Below are 20,431 nucleotides of genomic sequence, written 5' to 3'. Positions count from 1 at the left end.
CACTCTCCTAATTTTCTTCTGAGAAAAATCAGTCCTGAACCGGAATATCAGATTTAGCAATGCCAAGTAGGCACAAGGAAAGTGAATTTAATCACCTAAAGAAACAGAGAAAAGGCAGGTTCTTCACAGATGTGAGAAGCTATGAAGCTCATTTTGCTGGCCTTGTACACCTACCTCCTCATTTCCTGTATTTTTCTCAAAGACACTGACCACTTGTACTGTTCCATAGTTTTGCTTCCAGCATTGCCACACTCAAAGGCATTTCCAACGCTTTTCAAATCCATTACTTTGTTCCTGATTTCTTTTTCTTTTCTCTCACCACGGCTTTGTTAGGTTAGTGTGACTAAAAATATCACAGTATTTTGGATATTTCCATTTTACCAGAGTACTCCTTAAAAAGTAGAAGTATAATTTGTCTTGTTACAGGTTGAAAAATATTTGTAGAAGGTAGCTTTGTACATACTTCCCATTGTTTATCAAGCACATTATGAAATGCTAGAAGCCCCTCTAACACTAAGCCATCCCCCTGCTAAAATTGCTGGTCACGGTGTTTGAAGTATCTGCTTGACAGTCTTCACAGGTATCTTTTATGTGTACTTGTGCCTAACATTATTCTTATCACCACAATATCAGACTAAGCTAATTTACTTCATTGTTGAATATGTTCCCTATATCCTTGTATAGTTATAATTGAAGTGAGACTTCACCAGTCATGACTGTCAAATTTAAGAAAAGGACATTAAAAGAGAGCTTTCTCTTCTAGCCTTCATATAATTATTTCATTCAGTTGACATCACAGTAATGGAAAAGCATTAGAGAGTTTTAATTAAAGGAATAATATGGCATAATTTTATGCTTAAAACTATCTCTCAGGCTAGTTTATAGATATGAACAAAGATCAGACTGTAAGAGAAAGTGGGGGTGGGTATATAATTTAGGCGCTTAAGAAAATAGCCCAAGGAAATAGTTATAGTAGCTTGAAATAAGGTTATATCAATGGCAGTACTGAGAGGGTCTATACTTGGGGATATATTTAAGTGGTAGGACCAATAGATCTTTCAAGTTAACTTTATATCGTTTATTTGGGGAGATGACAAGGATGATTTCTAAGTCTGGGTAGCTGGATAGATAAATCTAGCATTTAGTAATAGGAGGAAGAATTGGGTAGAAGCAAATTTAGCAGTGGACTATAAAAATCCATGGCTCTGTTCATATCATGTTAAGTTTGAGATGCCTTTTAGACACCCAAATGGAGATTTCACATGGGTTTATAAGTCAGGTACTGCAGTCAATATCTGTGTTAAAAAGAGAGATTTTGGAGTTAATATTTATAAAACTGGTATGTTAATTCATGGGAAAAATGAACTATCCCAGGGAAAAAATGTGGAATAAAAAAATAATGAAGACGGAGATTCACCCATACCAAGGTTACTGAAGGCTGACTTAGATACAAACTGAACATAAGTCATGGGTGTTGGTGAGTTTAGTGTGAGAATTTTCAGTGGAATTATGAGAAGGCACACCTGCTTGGAAACTAGAGAAGAGAATATCAGGTACAGTTGGAGACAATTAAGGCAGATGACTTTTTGTTTTAAGCAAAATATGATGCTACGGGGAGTAGATAAAGGAGTTAAAATGAAATGAATGGAAAATTTACTTACATTAAAGTGTATTCAGTGTAATATAACCAATAATAATACATGTTTTTATATAAAAGTTACTGATAAAATAGATGAGAAAATAATTGAAAAGAAATGAGATAATTATGAAGCAAAATTATTTATATGTTTAAGAACAGTGAAGAGGAAATGAGGAAGAATTTAGTCTAGCTAGAGTCGTCTTCAACTACGGTAATTGCAGTAGAGATGGCGGCAACTGGATTTACTGAAGATCAATTTTAGAGTTAGAGGCAATACAACTTGTAGAAATATACATTACGAGGTGTGATGGTAAGGCAGAAATTCAGGATGAGCCAGAATGACTTTACAAAGGAGAGAGGTTACTTGTTGCAAAGAATATGGCTTTGGCTCCATGATGCTTTCCATCCTCACAGAATTTTAAAATTGCCTCTGATAGTCAGAGGAGTTGACCCTAATGATCTCAGCTTGAAGCACTGAAGAGAGTGGTTTTCAAGGTCTTTCTAGAAACTTCTGTAGTTACCAAAAATCTGAGATTGTAACAGCCTTCATTGGCAGTGTCAGGGTTCACTTGAGCCTCGTCCACACAAAGGGCTCCAGCCACCCTCAACGAACCAATGGCTTCTGCTTCACTGCCACATTCTAAAACTTGCAGGACTTGCTCTCCTTGGCTAAGTCTAGCACAAAACCATTCAGAGAAAAGGATTCTGTAGCATTTGAAGCCAAAGAAAAGAATGGTAGTATTATGGAGTTGACTATAGAAAATCCAGCACATAATTAAATAATTTAAACATCTGTTTAAATTGTTAAACATAATTTAAACATCTGTTTCTGAGGTAGCATTTAGGCCATGAGAATGAGAGATTTCTAGGAAGAGAGAGAACAGCAGTAAAGAATGAGCCTTGAGATAGAAGAGACTAGGAATAGCCAGCAAATTAGCTTAAAATAAGTAGCCAGTGAGTTGGGAAGAAATTAATAATTTAATTGATTACACAAAATACAAGAGAAAATGTTTGTTTCTTGATGGAGGAGTAGACTGTCATTTCTAAAACTACTGGAAGTTATTAAGACAAGGATAGAGAAGTGTTGATTATTTTGAGCAATAGCGAAATAGTGACCTAAAAAAATAATTTCAGTGATGGAATTAGGACATAAGCCAGAGAGCACTGGAATTAGAAAATTGATTATGAGTAAGTGTAGTCACAAAATATGAAGTGGTTGTTTGATTTTTTTCTAGGAGAAAACTGGGAAAGAAGCTATAGTTGCATAGAGGGTCAGAAAGATTGTTATTACTTATTAGATCTTAGATGACTCAAATATGTTTGTATGTTATTAGGAATAAGACCTTTGAAAGAAAGAAAATTGATGCCAAAGGAATGGGATAGAATATTATAAATGGATTCCTTGAGAAATTGAGAATTGAAGGGCTTAGCTACAAATTTTATAAACTTAGGTTCAATGAGCAATTGCTGTGTGAATGACATGACCTAGAGAAATCTATTCAAGTTCAAATATTCAGTAAGCCTGACCTCTCCTTCCTGCATGTGGATATGGGAGATGCCTGCAAAGATAGCTCAGAATAATGGAACGATTTCTACTCACTCTAATATATTCAGTCCCTTTTTAACTCTTTTATTTACAGTAGAGTTTCGCAGTGAGGATATTGCACAAAATTGCATGAGTTTTAGCTAGAGACTTTGTGAGAGATGATGACTGAAAAATAAATTTTTTTTTAGTTTTACATACTGCAAAATATAAGAGCTTGCCCTAGTGGACTTTGACTAAGCAGGCTTTTTAGCAATTCTGATGAAAATCTTTCAGTTTCCTTTGGCAGTGCACAGTAAGTAGGGACCATGTTCATTTGCTGAGTCAATTCTCAGAATTTGACCTGAGAAAGATGTGGCAGCTGATTTTTGTTAAACTCTGTCTTGAACAGAGGGGAAAACAAGTCAGCTGATGATGTCATGCCCTCCCTCCTTCCCCTGACCTCTTTTATTTGCCACCAACTGACTCACAAGAGCAAACAAACTCTACTGTGGTCATAGGAAATTAAAGTATGGTTTCATTATAAAAAATGACTTGTTTTACATTCCTCAACTCAGCTCTCCCATAGTGCTTTGCTGTTATTAATGTTGGAAAGTGTGGATTGTATAAGTTAGACATATAAGCTAAAACTCTCATATGTATGTGGGTTTCTCATTTAGTTTCATATAATGCTAATGCCCTTCTGTTTTTTGTTTGATTACTGTTTGTGTTTTACAAAGACCTCTGATGGTTCAATGTTGCAATTTTTGAAGATGAGGTAGATTTTAGAAGAGGAAGATTCTAAGCCTAGGCTTACGGGTAATACTGATGAGGTTAGCGGTGAAGGACTACAATCTTCTGAGTTATTTCTATAGAACAAAAAGGGATACATACAGAGATAGATCTTTACAATGAAAGCAAATGATCAGTGAATTTTATGTATGCTCTGAATCTAAGTTATCCTTTTCTATTTTGCAAAATTGAAAGCACATTTACCTAAAATCACTGTCATTTAACAAGCAAATGTACAGATTATTATTTTAATTATAATTTTATTATTATTGCATAATAATAATAATAACCTCACAAATATATGATTATACCTTGTGGTAGCAACTATAGGGAAAGGAATCTTCCTTTGAGAATAGATTACAGAAGTTCTGTTTGACATGCAAGTGTCAGAGAAGGTTCAGGGAAGTCCAAAAAGTGGCTTTTCAGTAAAGATCTGCAGAATGAATAGGAGTGTGTGGGCAAATTTTGGATGGAAGGGTTTTTAGTGTACAAAATGCCCGGTGGAATAAAAACACTTTATGCATTAGAGAAATCTGAGAGAAGAGTGGCATTCCCAGAGAATATTTGTCCTATATACAAATATTTGTTGAGACCTTGTCATTTTTGTTGTTTGGGAAAGAAATCTTTCTCATCATAATGAAGCTTATGATGAAGGTGGACTAGAAGATTAGAGATGGCAAGGGAGGAAATATAAAGTGGAAAAGGAAATATGAAGTGGTTATAGCCGTTGTCTTGATAAAAGACAATCTTGAATTATGAGTGTATAGGCAGTAGAAAAGGAGAGGAATGGATGAATTTGAGATATATTTTATAAGCTCAGTTTGATATTTTTTATATTTAAGATAAAAGAAGTGAAAATGTAACAGAGAAGAAAAATGTTATGGGTGAAATACAGGTCACAGGCTTAAATAACTTAAGCAATGCATATGCCAAGCTGGTTACCAGAGGATGTTCAGTTTGGAGTTTTTTAAGGTTGATATAGCTAAAGGTAGTCAAGAGTGAACCTTAAGCAAGTATTAGGTTATAAATCCTTGATCTCTGAAGAAAGATTTAGATCATATTTTTAAATTTAGAATTGCTGAAATAGGGAAATTAGTTAAAGCCATTTGAATGAGTGAGTTTTGCAAATGAAAAGTGTATAAAGAGTGAGAAAAGAAGAAAGTCCAAGACACAGCTTTGAAGAACAGATGTAACGGTTTGATTAGAGAAGTAAATTGATAAAACTCAAGTAGCCAGAGAGTAAGAAGAAGCCAGAACTGTGTGTTGTCATTAAATAAGGAGAAGAAAGAGAGCATGTGTTGTTCAGAATGCTGTTGAAAGACTTAAAGCAGAACTAAAATTAAACATTGTAAAGATCAGTGTGAAGATCGTGTTGGCAGTGTAAAGACAATGGTAAACTTAGCAAGAAAAATGTTGAAATACTCAAGTACAGAATCCCAACATAAGTGAATGGAATAAAGTAGCAGATATGAACATTTTCTTTCTCAGTTCCTCCATAACCACCTTATTTTGTGTTAAGTAGCTATTTCCTAGGGTATCTTTTCTATTCTCTTGTCATTTTTTTTTTGTACTACATATTTTGAATTTGTTTCTTCGTGGTTTCCCTGGGAATTATTACAGTAAACTATTTGGTACATAATAATATAGTTTATATTAGTAACAACTTAATTACAAAAACATAAAAATATTTGTTTCTACATAATTCCACTCCTCTTTATGCTGTTATATTCACAAATTACATCTTTATACATTGTGTGTCCATTAACATATATTCACAAGCATTTCTTTATGCAGTTTTCTTTTAAATAAGATAGGAAAAAAACCAAAAAAGTACAGTCATACTATCTTTTTTTTTTACACATGTAGTTACCTATACTACAATTCCTTATTTTTTTCTTAGTTTCAAGTTACTGCCTAATTTCTCAGCATTTTTTGTAGAGTAGGTAAGCTGGCAATAAAAGTATCCCTTTTTTTTTTTTTAAATCTCAGAATGTCTTAATTCCTCCCTCATTTTGAAAGATATTTTTTACAAATATAGAATTTAGGTTTTGCAGTTTTTTACTTTTCTTTAAGCAGTTTGAATATGTCTTCTCTTTGACATCTGGCCTTCATGATTTCTCATGAGAAATCAGGTGTAATTTGATAAAATCAAATCTTACTATGGATCCCCTAGCATGTGAGGAGTCACTTCTTCCTTGCTGCTTTCAAGATTCCCTCATTGTTTTGGCTTTCATCAGTTGATTTTTTTTTTCATCAGTTGATTTTGATGTGTTTGAGCATAGCTTCTTTTTAGTTTATTCCACTTGAAGTTTGTTGAGCGTCTAGGATCTATTGGTTAATGAATCTCTTTCATCAAATTTGGAACGTTTTCTGCCATTATTTCTTCAAATACTCTTCTGCTCCTTTCTCTCTCTGAACTCCTTCAGGACTTCCATTATGCATATGTTAGTATGCTTTAAGTTGTGACACAGGTCTTTGAGGTTATGTTCATTTTTCTTCAGATGAAAATCTCAGCTGACTCATCTCCAAGTACAATAATTCTTTCTTCTGCATGCTTACAGAATATTAGTCCCTCTAGTGGATTTTTCATTTTAGTTGTATTTTTCAACTCCACTATTTGTGTTCAATTTCTCTTTAAACTTTATATGTCTTTATTAATATTCTTTATTTAATGAGGCAACATTTTAATGCATTCTGTTAGTACTTTTAACAAGGTTTCTTTTAGCTCTTTGCACATACTAGAAATAACTGAGTTTGTCTACTAAATATGATGTCTGTGGTTCCTCAGATTGTTTTTATCACTACTATTTTTGTGTATGTGCCACAACACTGGTTTCTTTGTGTGCCTCATAATTTTTGGTTAAATTTTAGACATTTTGAATATTATAATGTGGCAACTCTGGAAATCAGAGTTTCCTTCCTCTGCATAGTTTGTTGTTGCTGCTTGTTGTACTTGTTGGTTGTTTGTTTGTTTAATGAATTCTCTACATTAATTTTATAAAGTGTATATTCTTTCTCATATACAGCCACTGAAGTCTCTCCTCTGTTAGCTTATTGTCTAATGATTGAACAGAGTACTCCTCAAATGCTTTAAACCAAAAGTTCTCCCAGTTCTGTGTGTGGGTTTGCAGAGGGGTTCTGTGTTTGTTAGGGAACACCTTTAAGACTCGGCCAAGAAGTTTATAACTTTACCTTAGCCTTCAAATTCTGCACATGCAGAGTCTCAAGGTCAACCAGATATGAGAGGTCAGGGGGTTTTTAGGTCTTTCCCAAGCATGTGCACAGCCCTGGGCATGTGTATGTCCTTCTAGTTGCCCAAAAATATGTCAAGCCTTTTCAGAGGCCTTATTCCCCAAGGAATCTCACTCTCCAGCCTTTCCTTCCAAGCTTTTTGGCTGGTTAAGTATCTGCCTCTACTACTAACCATTGACTCAGCAGCAGTGACTAAAACATTTTTCTCTAAGCATTTTGAACAAATGTCCCTAGGCAGCAGCTTTAAAAAAGGCAAGTTCTGGTTTGGTGAAATAAAGACAAGCCTTTTGAGTGGGTTTTCCAGGAAATCACCAGACATATCAAATAAGGACAATTTGTGAATGAGTTTCATTCTTCTCTTACATGTCCCAGTTCTGGGAATATGGCCTGTTATTTTCAAGGTTACCACTGAACTGAGGAGCAAAACGGGAATCTAGGGTTAGTTAAAACACCACAAAGCTCACTGTTCTTAAAAATATTCAATGTTTTGTTTTGTTCCAAAGGAAGTGCTCCCCACAAGCTTTTGATTAGTTTCCAAGGCTCTGATCATGTTGATTCTGACAGTTTTGCCAGGTTTTTAAAATTACTTTTGTATATGAGATGGCTTTTGGATTTCTTACTCAGAAATAAGGATATCAACAAAAACCACATGATCACATCAATAGATGCAAAAAATGCATTTGATAAAATTCAATGTCCATTCATGATAAAAACTCTTACCAAAGTGATATAGAGGGAACATATCTCAACAATAAAAGCTATTTATGACAAGCCCATTGCCAACATAATACTCCATGGTAAAAAACTGAAAGCCTTCCCACTAAGATCTGGAACAAGACAAGGATGCCTACTGTCACCACTTCTATTCAACATAGTATTGAAAGCCCTAGCCACAGCAATCACACAAGAAAAAGCAATAAAATATATCCAAATTGGATGAGAAGAGGGAAAGTTGTCATTAAATGCTGATGACATGACAATATGTATATAGAAAACCCTAAAGCATTCACACAAAAACTACTAGAACTGATAAACGAATTTAGCAAGGTAACAGGATACACGATTAACATACAGAAATCTGTTGCATATCTTTACACTAACAATGAAATATCAGAAAGGGAAAGTGAAAAAACAACCCCTTTTACAATCACATCCAAAAAAAAACCAAATTACTTAAGAATAAACTTGACCAAGCAGGTTTATAAAACATTGATCAAGGAAACTGAAGGTGATTCAAAGAAATGGAAAGATATCCCATGCTCTTGATTTGGAAGAATTAATGTTGTTAAAATGGTCATACTATCCAAAGCAATCTGCAGATTTAATGTGATCCCTATCAAATTACCTATGACATTTTTCACAGAGCTAGAACAAATACTGCTAAAATTTATATGGAACCATAAAAGACCCAGGATCACCAAAGCACTCCTGAGGAAAAAGAACAAATCTAGAGGCATAACCCTCTCCCACTTCAGACAATACTACAAGGCTACAGGAATCAAAACTTCATGGTACTGGCACAAAAACAGACATATGGTTCAATGGAACAGAATAGAGAGCCCAGAAATAAACCCACACATCTACGGTCTATTAATCATTGACAAAGAAGGCAAGAATATACAATGGAGAAAAGACAGTCTCTTCAGCAAGTGGTGTTGGAGAATTTGAACAGCTGCATGTAAATCAACAAAGTTAGAACACACCCTCTCACAATACACAAAAATAAACACAAAATGGCTTAAAGACTTAAATATAGGACATGACCCCATAAAACTCCTAGAAAAGAACATAAGCAAAACATTTTCTGACATAAATCATACCAATGTTTTCTTAGGCCAATCTCCCAAGGCAATAGAAAGAAAAGCAACAATAAACAAATGAGACCTTATCAAACTAATAAACTTTTGCACAACAAAGGAAACAAAACAAAAAGACAATCTATGGACTGGGAGAAAATATCTGCAAACAATGTGACTGACAAGGGCTTAATTTCCAAATTATACAATCAGCTCATACAATTCAATAACAAAAAAAGCAACCTAATCAAACAATGGGCAGAAGACCTAAATAGACATTTCTCCAAAGAAGACATACAGATGGCCAACAGGCACATGAAAAAATGCTCAACATCACTAATTATTAGAGAAATATAAATCAAAACTACAATGAGGTATCACCTCACACCAGTCAAAATAGTCATCATTGAAAGGTCTACAAACAACAAATGCTGGAGAGGGTGTAGAGAAATGGAACCCTCCTAACCTGTTGGTGAGAATGTAAATTGGTACAGCCACTATGGAAAACGGTATGGAGGTTCCTTAAAAACCCAAAAATAGAGCTACCATATGATCCAGCAATCCCACTCCTGGGCATATAGCTGGAGAAAACTTTAATTTGAAAAGATACATGCAACCCAATGTTCATAGCAGCACTATTCACAGTAGCCAAGACATGGAAGCAACCTAAAAGTCCATCAACAGATGAATGGATAAAGAAGATGTGGTATGTTTATGCAATGGAATATTACTCAGCCATAAAAAAATGAAATAATGCCATTTGCAGCAACATGAATGAACCTAGAGATTATCATACTAAGTGAAGTAAGTCAGAAAGAGAAAGATACCATATGATATCACTTATATGTGGACTGTAAAATGTGACACAAATGAACTTATTTATGAGCCAAAATAGACCCACAGACATAGGAAACAAACTTATGGTTACCAAAGGGGAAAGGGGGTGAGGGAGGGATAAATTAGGAGTTTCGGATTAGCAGATACAAACTACTCTATATAAAATAAATAAATGATATGGTCCTAAATTTTTTTTTTAAAATAGGGACATCACTGACATCACTCTATTAATACATTAGTGTTAAAGAAATGTTAAAGATGAGTAATATAGAGGATTATTATTATTATTATTATGTCTACTAATCTTTTATTTTTTTCCACACAGAAACAATCTTACTGAAATAAATTACACAGAGCATCTTAACTATTCTTATTTTTTTTTTGGCCATACCACACGACCTGTGGGATCTTAGTTCCCCTACCAGGGATTGAACCCAGGCCACGGCAGTGAAAGTGCCAAATCCTAACCACTGGACCACCAGGGAATTCCCTTAACTATACTTGAAATAAGTGTTATTATTATTATTTATGACTGAGCATTTAAATGGCTGGCTACTATCATAGTTTATGAGCTAAACTGACCTTTCTTCTTTTCTTTTCTTTTAACTTGCACAACTTATTTTCAAACTGGTTTGGGGACAGAGACAGGTTTACCATAGTTAGGCTGTGAAAATTGTACTCGTGATAACTGTACTGAGATCTTAAAAGCCATACTGGTGTTATTGGCAGCCATGTACTGCATTTATATGGATGGTTCCACTCCAAATAACTCTGAGCCCAATTTGGGGAAATTATGTAAAATTGATAATAAAATTATGAGAAGTTATGTGTATAGACATAACACATTATTATATTTTCATCAAGAAATCATTCTTACAAGTATTAGGTGTGTGAGAGAATTCAATAAATGCTACAGTATTTTTATTTTATGTTTGGAAAATAATTAGATTCCATGTTTTTACCAAAATTGTGTAGAGTTTCAGGAAGAACGAATCATCACATATTTAACAGAAGACAAAATACAATGATTCTTTTAAACTTTTAATACAATAGCCACAAGTTATAAGAAACATTTTAATGGTTATTTCTTTCTTTCTTTTTTTTTTTTTTTTTTTGCGGTACACGGGCGTCTCTCTGTTGTGGCCTCTCCCGTTGTGGAGCACAGGCTCCGGACGCGCAGGCTCAGAGGCCATGGCTCACGGGCCCAGCCTCTCCGCGGTGTGTGGGATCCTCCCAGACCGGGGCGCGAACCCGTGTCCCTTTCATCGGCAGGTGGACTCTCAACCACTGCACCACCAGGGAAGCCCCCTAATGGTTATTTCTTGAAGGTAATTTATCAGTTATTATAAAATATATTGCTTCCTTTATCATCATCGTTATATTAATCATATTCATCTTCATCGTTACATTACTAAAAATTTTAAAGACAACACTAGAAATTTGTTTCCTCAAACCTTTGTCCAAGATTCACTTTAATGCTCTACATGGCACTGATATTCCTAAATTTTGTATTGCACTGCAAAACGGTGCATATGAACATCAATTCATGGACTGAATTATACAGAAAAGGAGAATGAATTATTTAGTGATTAGAACACGAATAAGTCTACAAAATGCTGGACTATCCTCAGTAAAACGTGAACTTTTACTTATCTAATCTCATTCTCTTGCCAATATTTCCAGCTGTGAAATGGATGTACCTGTTTCTGACTATGAAAATATTTTCCCTGAGAACAGTATTTTCCCATTTATTTTTAATTGCCTTGAGAGACTCTGATGAGATGCAGTATAGAAAGAGCTATATTGTCGTTTCAGGAGATGTTATCACACTTTCTTCACACTGAAACTTCACAGCTTACTACTATGTAGAAATGGGGATTTATCTTTGGTGATGATGAAAGGCATCATATTCAATAGAAATAGCGATGTTAAAAAGATTCTCAAGAATACTACAAGGAGGAAAACTATTATAATATAACTTAAGATAAAAATACATTCTTGTTCTTTATGTACATTTTCTACTAAAATATTATTTAACATAAACTTGAGACTGTTGAGAGCATTAAAGGGAAAAATATGTATAATGAAAACATTAGTTATCTTTTTCCTTTATATTTTTTAATGGTAATAAATATTTCCTGACTCAGTTCAGAAAATTTGATTAACTCAAAAATCAAAATGCTTGGAGAATAAAAATGTCCAGAAGTAGTTTAAACAGGGAGCTTCATGTGGAAAGAGATGGTCTATTGACAGTTTTTTAGGTTGACACACTGCCATTCACACACCTTTCAGTGGAAAAACAGCTGCCACGTTTTAACTTATTCTATTAAAAAAAAAATAAGGAAAGTCAAAAATAAGCAAGCTGCCCTACTGAAAAGAAATCTTATCACATTTATTGCTTTAAAATGACAGATAAGAGTAAAGGTCTATTTTCTCTGTTCACAGATAAGTGAACTTCTGATGATTCAAGGGTGAAAACTCTAAAGTTTGATAAGAAATGGTAATTCCTATAGGTTTCTGGCACTTGTGTTGCTAATATAAAAAGATGCTGGGATATCAGAGAAGTTTCTGATTCATCACAAAACAATATCTATGTTTGCTGACTTATCAGAAAGCAGCATTGCATAGTGCTTACCAATGCAGGGTGCCTAGGCTGGGAATTCAGCTCTGCCACCCACTGATTTTACACAACTTGAGAGCAGTTTTAATAACATCTGTGTCTCAGTTTCTTCACTTGTATAATGAAAAAATAACCTATTTCATAATACTGTGATACAAATTAAATTAGTTAGTACATGTTAATTGTTTAGAACAATGCCTATAAGTCAGGATAGTTATTTGAAACCCTATAGACTATAGTAGCTTGAAATTGTATTTTACTTCTTTTATGTATGTAATTCTTATTTCACCAACTCCTAAGTGTTGACGTATGGCTTTTAGTCAGAATCACATCTTTGTTGTTGTTGTTTAACTTTTATTTTATTTATTTTTGTACAGCGGGTTCTTACTAGTTATCTATTTTACACATATTAGTGTATACATGTCAATCCCCATCTCCCAATTCATCCCACCACCACCACCCCACTGCTTTCCCCCCTTGGTGTCCATACATTTGTTCTCTACATTTGCATCTCTATTTCTGCCTTGCAAACCGGTTCATCTCTACCATTTTTTCTAGACAGAATCACATTTTATGTAAGAAAAATAAATGGCTGCCTTAAGGATTTCATGTCCAGGAAACCTGAAGGTCTCAAATACCCAATAGTTAACAACTCTCCCTCAATGGAAATATATTAGTTGGAGTAAAAGTACTGTCGATTTTTTTTTTAATTTTTGAATTTTATTTTATTTATTTTTTATACAGCAGGTTCTTATTAGTTATCCATTTTATACATATTAGTGTATATCAATTTTCTAATTCATAGAATTCAGTATTAAATATTCATTTTTTAAGATAAGTTTTTCTTCTCTGATAAAATGCAAATATTTCAGGAAGCTATTGAGTCAAGGATGCTTTAATGTAAATAAACATATCACCTCCTGTTTATATACCAGAATTTATGTATTTATTATTTATTCAATTGTATTTAGAGAGAGATTCTCTTTTTTCTTCTTTTCTTTTCCATTTTCTTTGTGAACAATAAAGTCCTAAGATCACTAGATTTGGGACAACACAAGGTTGGCTCATTTCTGGTAGTGGATAGGGAAAATGGTGTTGCCCAGAGTAGAGTATGAGAGCCCCAGCAGGATAAGGAAGGCATCCAGTTAATTTTTCAAGGAGATGAGACAACATGTTGGCAGTTTACTACCATTAGTAATGATTTTACTTAGTTATTCATGGGACTTTATGGAATAAGAGTGAAGAAATATGAAAAGTGAAGATATGAGTGAGAAAACAAATTTTAAGATTTTATTAATTCATATATTGTTGCCCATCTTTCTATTTCTTTAGTCCACATAACTTGGACTTCCATGTCTTATAGATTGACTACTCAATGTTAATAATCAATATGTACATACAATGCATAGATTACATTGTCTAATGTCATCCTCTCCAATAATTGAAAGATCAATATTATTTTCCAAAAGTTAAAAAAAAAAATTCAAGCTTAGAAAGATGGGGGAATGCCAGAAAATCCTGATTTCTCACCTGAACACTTTCTGTCACACCGTTTGGCCTTATGTCACTATTTAAATCACCATTATATAGTACAATAAATAGGCACAAGGAGTTAAATAATACCTCATGATATGATAAAGGCATTATTTAAGAAATCACTTCAGTATGTCATATTATTGACCCATTTAAGATGAAAGGGTAATATTTATAAATTTGTGATCTGAAGTAAAACTACCTGAATTTACATTTCAATTCTAATGTTTTCTCATTGTACAATTTGGGATGATCAATTTAAACTTTCTAAGACTCAGTCATTACATCTGTAAAAGGAAAATAATAGTAGTATTCCATTCATAGGATTGTGGTAAGGATCAAATGAGTTAATACAGTTAACAAATTTAGCTCAAAATCCAGCAAATGGTATATGCCAAAAAAATATAGAAATTAGTACCATTATTAGTGTTATAATTAAGATAGACATTTATGTAATAATAACTGTTGGTGTATTTCTTGTAAAGTGAGTTATTCCAAAGGAGAAACACTATGAGGCAATTAATAAGTGGACTGATATAGAGGGGAAATTTGCAAAAGTAATTACATGCTTGCCTCTGCATAAATGAGAACAGAATGAGTAACATAACCAAATTTTAAGATTAATTTGTAATTTAGACTGTCTAGATTTCAATTACTTAAACTTTTATTATATTTCAGGAGCAGAAATGAATTTGAATGTAGTACATTCATAAATTTTCCATAAAATTCTATAGGTGCAGCTTCTAATCATTCTTGAGAATTCTTTCATAGTAAGACTTTATAAAATTATTATTGTATCAGTAATTTTTCATACCTTTAAAGTTTCTTTAATGTTTTGACTGTAGAGTTATTGACATGGTGACTTAAGAAACAGTAAAAGCACAAAAAAGGATATTCTCACCAAGAAACTACACTATGTTATGAGAGCCACATTCAAATGTGATGAGAGTTTGAGACATATCTCATAGAGAAAAGGCCATTGAGAGAGAAATTAATCCAAATTTGTACAAAGATGCTAATGATGGGGTGAAGAATCAAGATATACTTTTCTATGGTGGTATCATGGCTACTAGAAACCAGATCAAAACGTAGAGAAAACTGAGATGAGTGTTTTTGTTAATTCTGTAAACATCTTTGATGACGTACTATAGGAAGCATTGTTACTGTATGGGAGCTGAATTAAGCTCTTCCATGAATCTGTACCACTCTATGGACCTTAATTTTCTCTGCTTATGTGCTAACGAGAACTCTAGCACTATCTAGTTAGTAAAAGAATAGTTCACTTTCTTTCCGGCTCAGGGAATTTATGTGTTTTATCTTTCCTAAATTTATCTTTACTGGGTCTTTTACTCTAATTGTGTAAAGGTGTATTTTGTAACCTGATAAAGAATTATCAGGCATCTTTGAACAGAGTGGAGTGGATATTTCCTGGTCAGAAGCCAAAGATCAAACAGTTATTTTAGGAATAAAAAGAAAAAGAGAACCTAGGAAATTTGAATTTTACTTCTGTTTCTTGCATTGCATCACCTTGCTAGACTCTAGTGATTCATTCTATAGTATGTAATTCTAATACTCAAAACAAACTCAATATACAAAACACATTGGTAATAGAAAGTATTTCATAATTATTCTATAGAAAGAACGAGATATGGTATATTTATATGATGTGTAGATAGATTTAAGGGATACTAATTTAGAAACAGATAAATACCAAGAAAGTTGTTGAAAACTAATTAATTTAACATTGCTGTAAAAAACTAAATAGTCATTTTAAAGAAAAGAATTAAACTCACACATTTTGAAGTTACCTACTAAACATAGTTACCATTTATTTATTAAAAAAAATATCAGCCATACTCAAAATTTGCTACAAATAAGATCACTTTATTTTGATTTTTTTAAAAGGATTGGAGCATAATAGCTAAAGGATTTCAGTAGTTCAGGAAAAATTCTCTTCTGGAAAACAATAAACACAGAATATTAAAAAATACATTAAACATAGCATGAATATTTATTTCAATCTGGAGAACTTTAATGCTATTTTTCTATATTAATAATATACATTGTATATTTTTATACTTACATTTTAAACCAATTTATACTTTGCAGTATTTTAAACACCAAAATATGGGAGGAGGTGTATTTTGTGACCATCATGATAGACAACATTGATTTTCAAATAAAATTATCTATGGATAATTCTCAACAAATTATCTATGGATAATTCTCAACAAATTCTCAACAAATGCTTTGGGGGTTGAAAAATTTAAAAAAGAACTTGTATATTTACTCATCATCTTCCCCCAAAGTTTTCCTTTAATACATTCCGTTTAAAATAAATGGATAAGGTAGAAATTGTTCATGCTTTTAAGTTTGGTGCTTGGTGCTTTTTGCATGTAGATTATCCTTAATTTTTGTGAGTTTAAATCCATTTTACCAGACATAGGTAGAAACTGACACCAAGTAAATGGGACTTTATCCCCACCCAACACTTTGGAAACAATGTAAATTTTTCAGCGTCCAAAACTCTTCAATAAGACTCTTTATGTAGTTTTGAAAATACCTCACCAAATCAGCAAGGCTGCGGACAGAGCAAAATGCCAGCCCCTGTCAGGCCTGACTGGCTGGGCAGCCACTTAGAATCACTCTTCACAGCCTGCTGGTTTCCATCCCTGAAGATCAAAGGAAAATGAGATTCTAGCCACAGCTGAATTCAGAGTAACCTGTTTATACCATCTAAAGATCACTGAAATGTGTTAGCCTGACAAATAGCTAAGTACGTCAAGACTGTCTTGCTCATTTCCTTAGTCTCAACACAAATTTCAAGCCCTCACTCTCCACTCTGATCATCTTATCCTCTCTCTGGTCATCACCAATTATTTTACTCTTCCATTTTCTTTGACCAAAATCCTTAGTCTCTCTCTCTCTCCAACATGCCCTCTTAAGCTTCTTATTAATGAAACATAAACTCACTTCTCTAAACTTTCGCTGCTCAAAATGAAATCTAGTTTTCACTAAGGACTTTGTTTCCCTAAGAGCTTCCACAAAAGGAGACTGCCCTTTGACCACACAAAAAATAGCTCAAGTTTACCACACAAATGTATCTCAGGTTCTGGTGATGAATTCTGTGTCATTCAGTCACCCTTCCCCTTGCTCCAAGACCCCAGGCTGACAATTTGATAACTATTTTCTTTAAAAACAAAATAAAATAATAATCAAGAAAAATTATGATGTTGGGCTTGTTTCATTTAGTTTACTATTCTCTACTTTTAAAACTTATTTTGTTATCTACTGATAATCTCTTCAAATCTACCAATAAGATTAAAGATCTTGAAATCTGAATCACAATATCTCTTTCTCCACCCCCAAACTATAGAATTGATTTGTATGAATGACCAATTCCTTAACAGCGATGATCATTTCCTAGATCTGCTTATTTCTTCTATTCTACATCTATCTGCTATGCCCAGTCATCACTCCAAACTGCTAAACTTCTAAAAGTTTCAATAAGTTCTGGACCAGCAGTCTTTTAATGCTATTACATTTTTTTTTTCCCATCTGTCAACCTCCTTTTGGCTTGATGTTCCACTCTCTGCAGTTTGAAGTCCCTGGTCAATCTACTAACTCTCATTTGACTAAGACACCTGTCATTTCACTTGGATTCTCATAGTATTCTTATATTTCAAACAAAATCCTTCTATAAATAAGCTAGGATTCCAGACTACTTGACACTTCTGCAGAGGATCAATGAAAGTAGTAGACTGATTTCATTATAATGCATACCAATCTACCATATATAATGTACATCACTGTATACTTTTCAATAAGTCTACTTTTGCCTATTCAGCTCTTTTAATTTTCTACAACTGTTTCAATTATCTTACACTTTACTTAAAAGTTTGATTTTCCAACTCCCAGCTAATTCTAAGGCTATGATTACATTGTCAAAGTAGGCAGAGAACAAAAGAAACTTTCAAATGATAAATTTCTCAACATCTAGCCACTAAATCTATAAACTACATATATCCATAAACATCCTTTTTTTCCATCCTCTTATTAAAATGGGAGTATGGTCCTTCCTTCTGATGTCATCTCTCTACCAATGCTCTGCAAGTAACAATTTTTCATATTCCCAGATATCTTAACATATCCTCCCTTTCTTTTCATCCTTTTCCAGTCTATTGGTACCATTTCAGTAACATTTTGTTTATTATCTTAAACACATAATCATTAATATCAACAAAAACCTTGGCCACATATTCATTTACTCAAAAAAAACTCATTTGGTAGTTATTATTTGTCAAAGAATAATCTATATCATGCAGATACAGCAGTAGACACAGTAAATAACAATCTCTGCCTTCTTTGAAAAAGAAGCAAAATAAAAAATTAATTCTGTAGCAATTTAGAAGGTGATGAATTAGGTTTTATTTAAGGAACCTCCATACTGTTCTCCATAATGGCTGTACCGATTAATTGTACCAGTACATTCCCACCAATAGTGTAGGAGGATTCCCTTTTCTCCACACCCTCTCCAGCATTTGTTGTTTGTAGATTTTTTGATGATGGCCATTTTGGCCAGTGTGAGGTGATACCTCATTGCACTTTTGATTTTCATTTCACTAATAATTAGTCATGTTGAGCATCTTTTCATGTGCCTATTGGCCATTTGTATGTCTTCTTTGGAGAAATGTCTTTTTGGTCTTCTGCCCATTTTTTGATTGGGTTGTTTGTTTTTTTGATATAGGGCTGCATGAGCTGTTTGTATATTTTGGAGATTAATCCCTTGTCAGTTGTCTCATTTGCAAATATTTTCTCCCATTCTGTGGGTTGTCTTTTCATTTTGTTTATGGTTTCCTTTGCTGTGCAAAAGCTTTTAAGTTTCATTAGGTCCCATTTGTTTATTTTTGTTTTTACTTTCATTACTCTAGATGGTGGATCGTAAAAGATCTTGCTGTGATTATGTCAAAGAGTGTTCTGCCTATGTTTTCCTCTAAGAGTTTTATAGTATCCAGCCTTACATTTAGGTAAAAATAGAGCTGCCATATGACCCAGGAATCCCACTCCTGGACATATATCTGGAGAACACCATAATTCTAAAGGATGCATGCACGCTGGTGTTCATTGCAACACTATTTACAATAGCCAGGACATAGAAGCAACCTAAATGTCCATCAACAGAGGAATGGATAAAGAAGATGTGGTACATATATACTATGGAATATTACTGAGACATAAAAAGGAACAAAATAATGTCATTTGCAGCAACTTGGGTGGACCTAGAGATTGTCCTACAGAGTTAAGTAAGTCTGAAAGAGAAAGACAAAATCATATAATATTGCTTATCTGTGGAATCTAGAAAAATGGTACAGATGAACTTATTTGCAAAGGAGAAATAGAGTCACAGATGTAGAAAACAAACTTATGGTTACCAAGGGGGGAAGTGGGGGATGGGATGGATTGGAAGATTGAGATTGACATATATACACTAATATGTGTAAAATAGGTAACTAATAAGAACCTACTGTTTAAAAAAATAAAATAAAATTCAAAAAAAATGTTCATAGTCCAAGGAAAAATTTTAAATATATTAAATTTCAATTTACATATTTTTAAATAAAGTGGTGTGATAGAGTGGTCAGAAAATGACAAGAAAAAATATATATATTATATGAGGATTAAATACTGCAGGTTAGAAGAATATAATTAGGAGTTTATACTGTACATAATATCACCTGGCATTTTTTAGTTAACAATCACCTTTTTGCATGCCAATACTTTTTCATTTTCCAATACCTAATCCATATTCATATTTCCCCATTGTCTTAAAAATATTCTTAACAGCTATTTTTGTCCCAAACGGGATGCAATTCAATATCATATTTTATATTTTTAGGTTTCTTTAAGTCTCCAGCAAATACACCTCCTCCAATAAGATTGTCAGGTACAATTAGGATGCCTACTTAAATTTTAATTTCCAGTGAACAATGATTATTATTTTGATAGTATAAGTGTGTCCCAAACATAAAAAATGGATTATGAAAGCATTTAGAAGGTTAGGTTTTTGGTTTTGTTTTTGTTATCATTTGTGACTATCATTATTACTACAATTATTTTGCTGCTTAATAAGTACAGAAAGCATGCTTATGTCTGTTTTACATCTCTTAGCTCAAAATTGTGTTATTTATATTGTCAAAACAATTATATCTTATATCCAGGCCCACAATTGTTTTCTCTCTTTAGTACTTGAATGTCTTAAATGCCAATACTAGTCAATTTAGTAAGGTCCCCCATTTCCATATTTTTTGTTACGATTCCCCTCTTGTTATGTTGGATTTTGTCATTACCATCCTTTTTTTAATTAAAATCAAGATTGACTCAAGGCTGACATATTTCCTAAATTCTTACGTGATTTAAAATTTCCATCAGTTCCTTTTGTG

General features: G+C 33.3%; 1 long non-coding RNA gene across 1 annotated transcript in view; it reads left to right on the top strand.

Annotated features, from left to right (window-relative positions):
* Positions 1-11,035: 11,035 nt before the first annotated feature.
* The window catches only part of LOC132425607 (uncharacterized), a 57,104-nt gene continuing 47,708 nt past the window's right edge, over positions 11,036-20,431 (top strand). The window contains exon 1 of the long non-coding RNA XR_009519470.1: positions 11,036-11,166. This is a non-coding gene — a long non-coding RNA (uncharacterized lncRNA). The remainder of the gene's footprint in view (positions 11,167-20,431) is intronic.

The sequence above is a fragment of the Delphinus delphis genome, chromosome 5 (assembly GCF_949987515.2).
Source record: "Delphinus delphis chromosome 5, mDelDel1.2, whole genome shotgun sequence".
Taxonomy (NCBI): domain Eukaryota; kingdom Metazoa; phylum Chordata; class Mammalia; order Artiodactyla; family Delphinidae; genus Delphinus; species Delphinus delphis.
The sequence above is the reverse complement of the archived record's forward strand: the minus strand, read 5'-3'. Positions and strand labels throughout refer to the sequence as shown.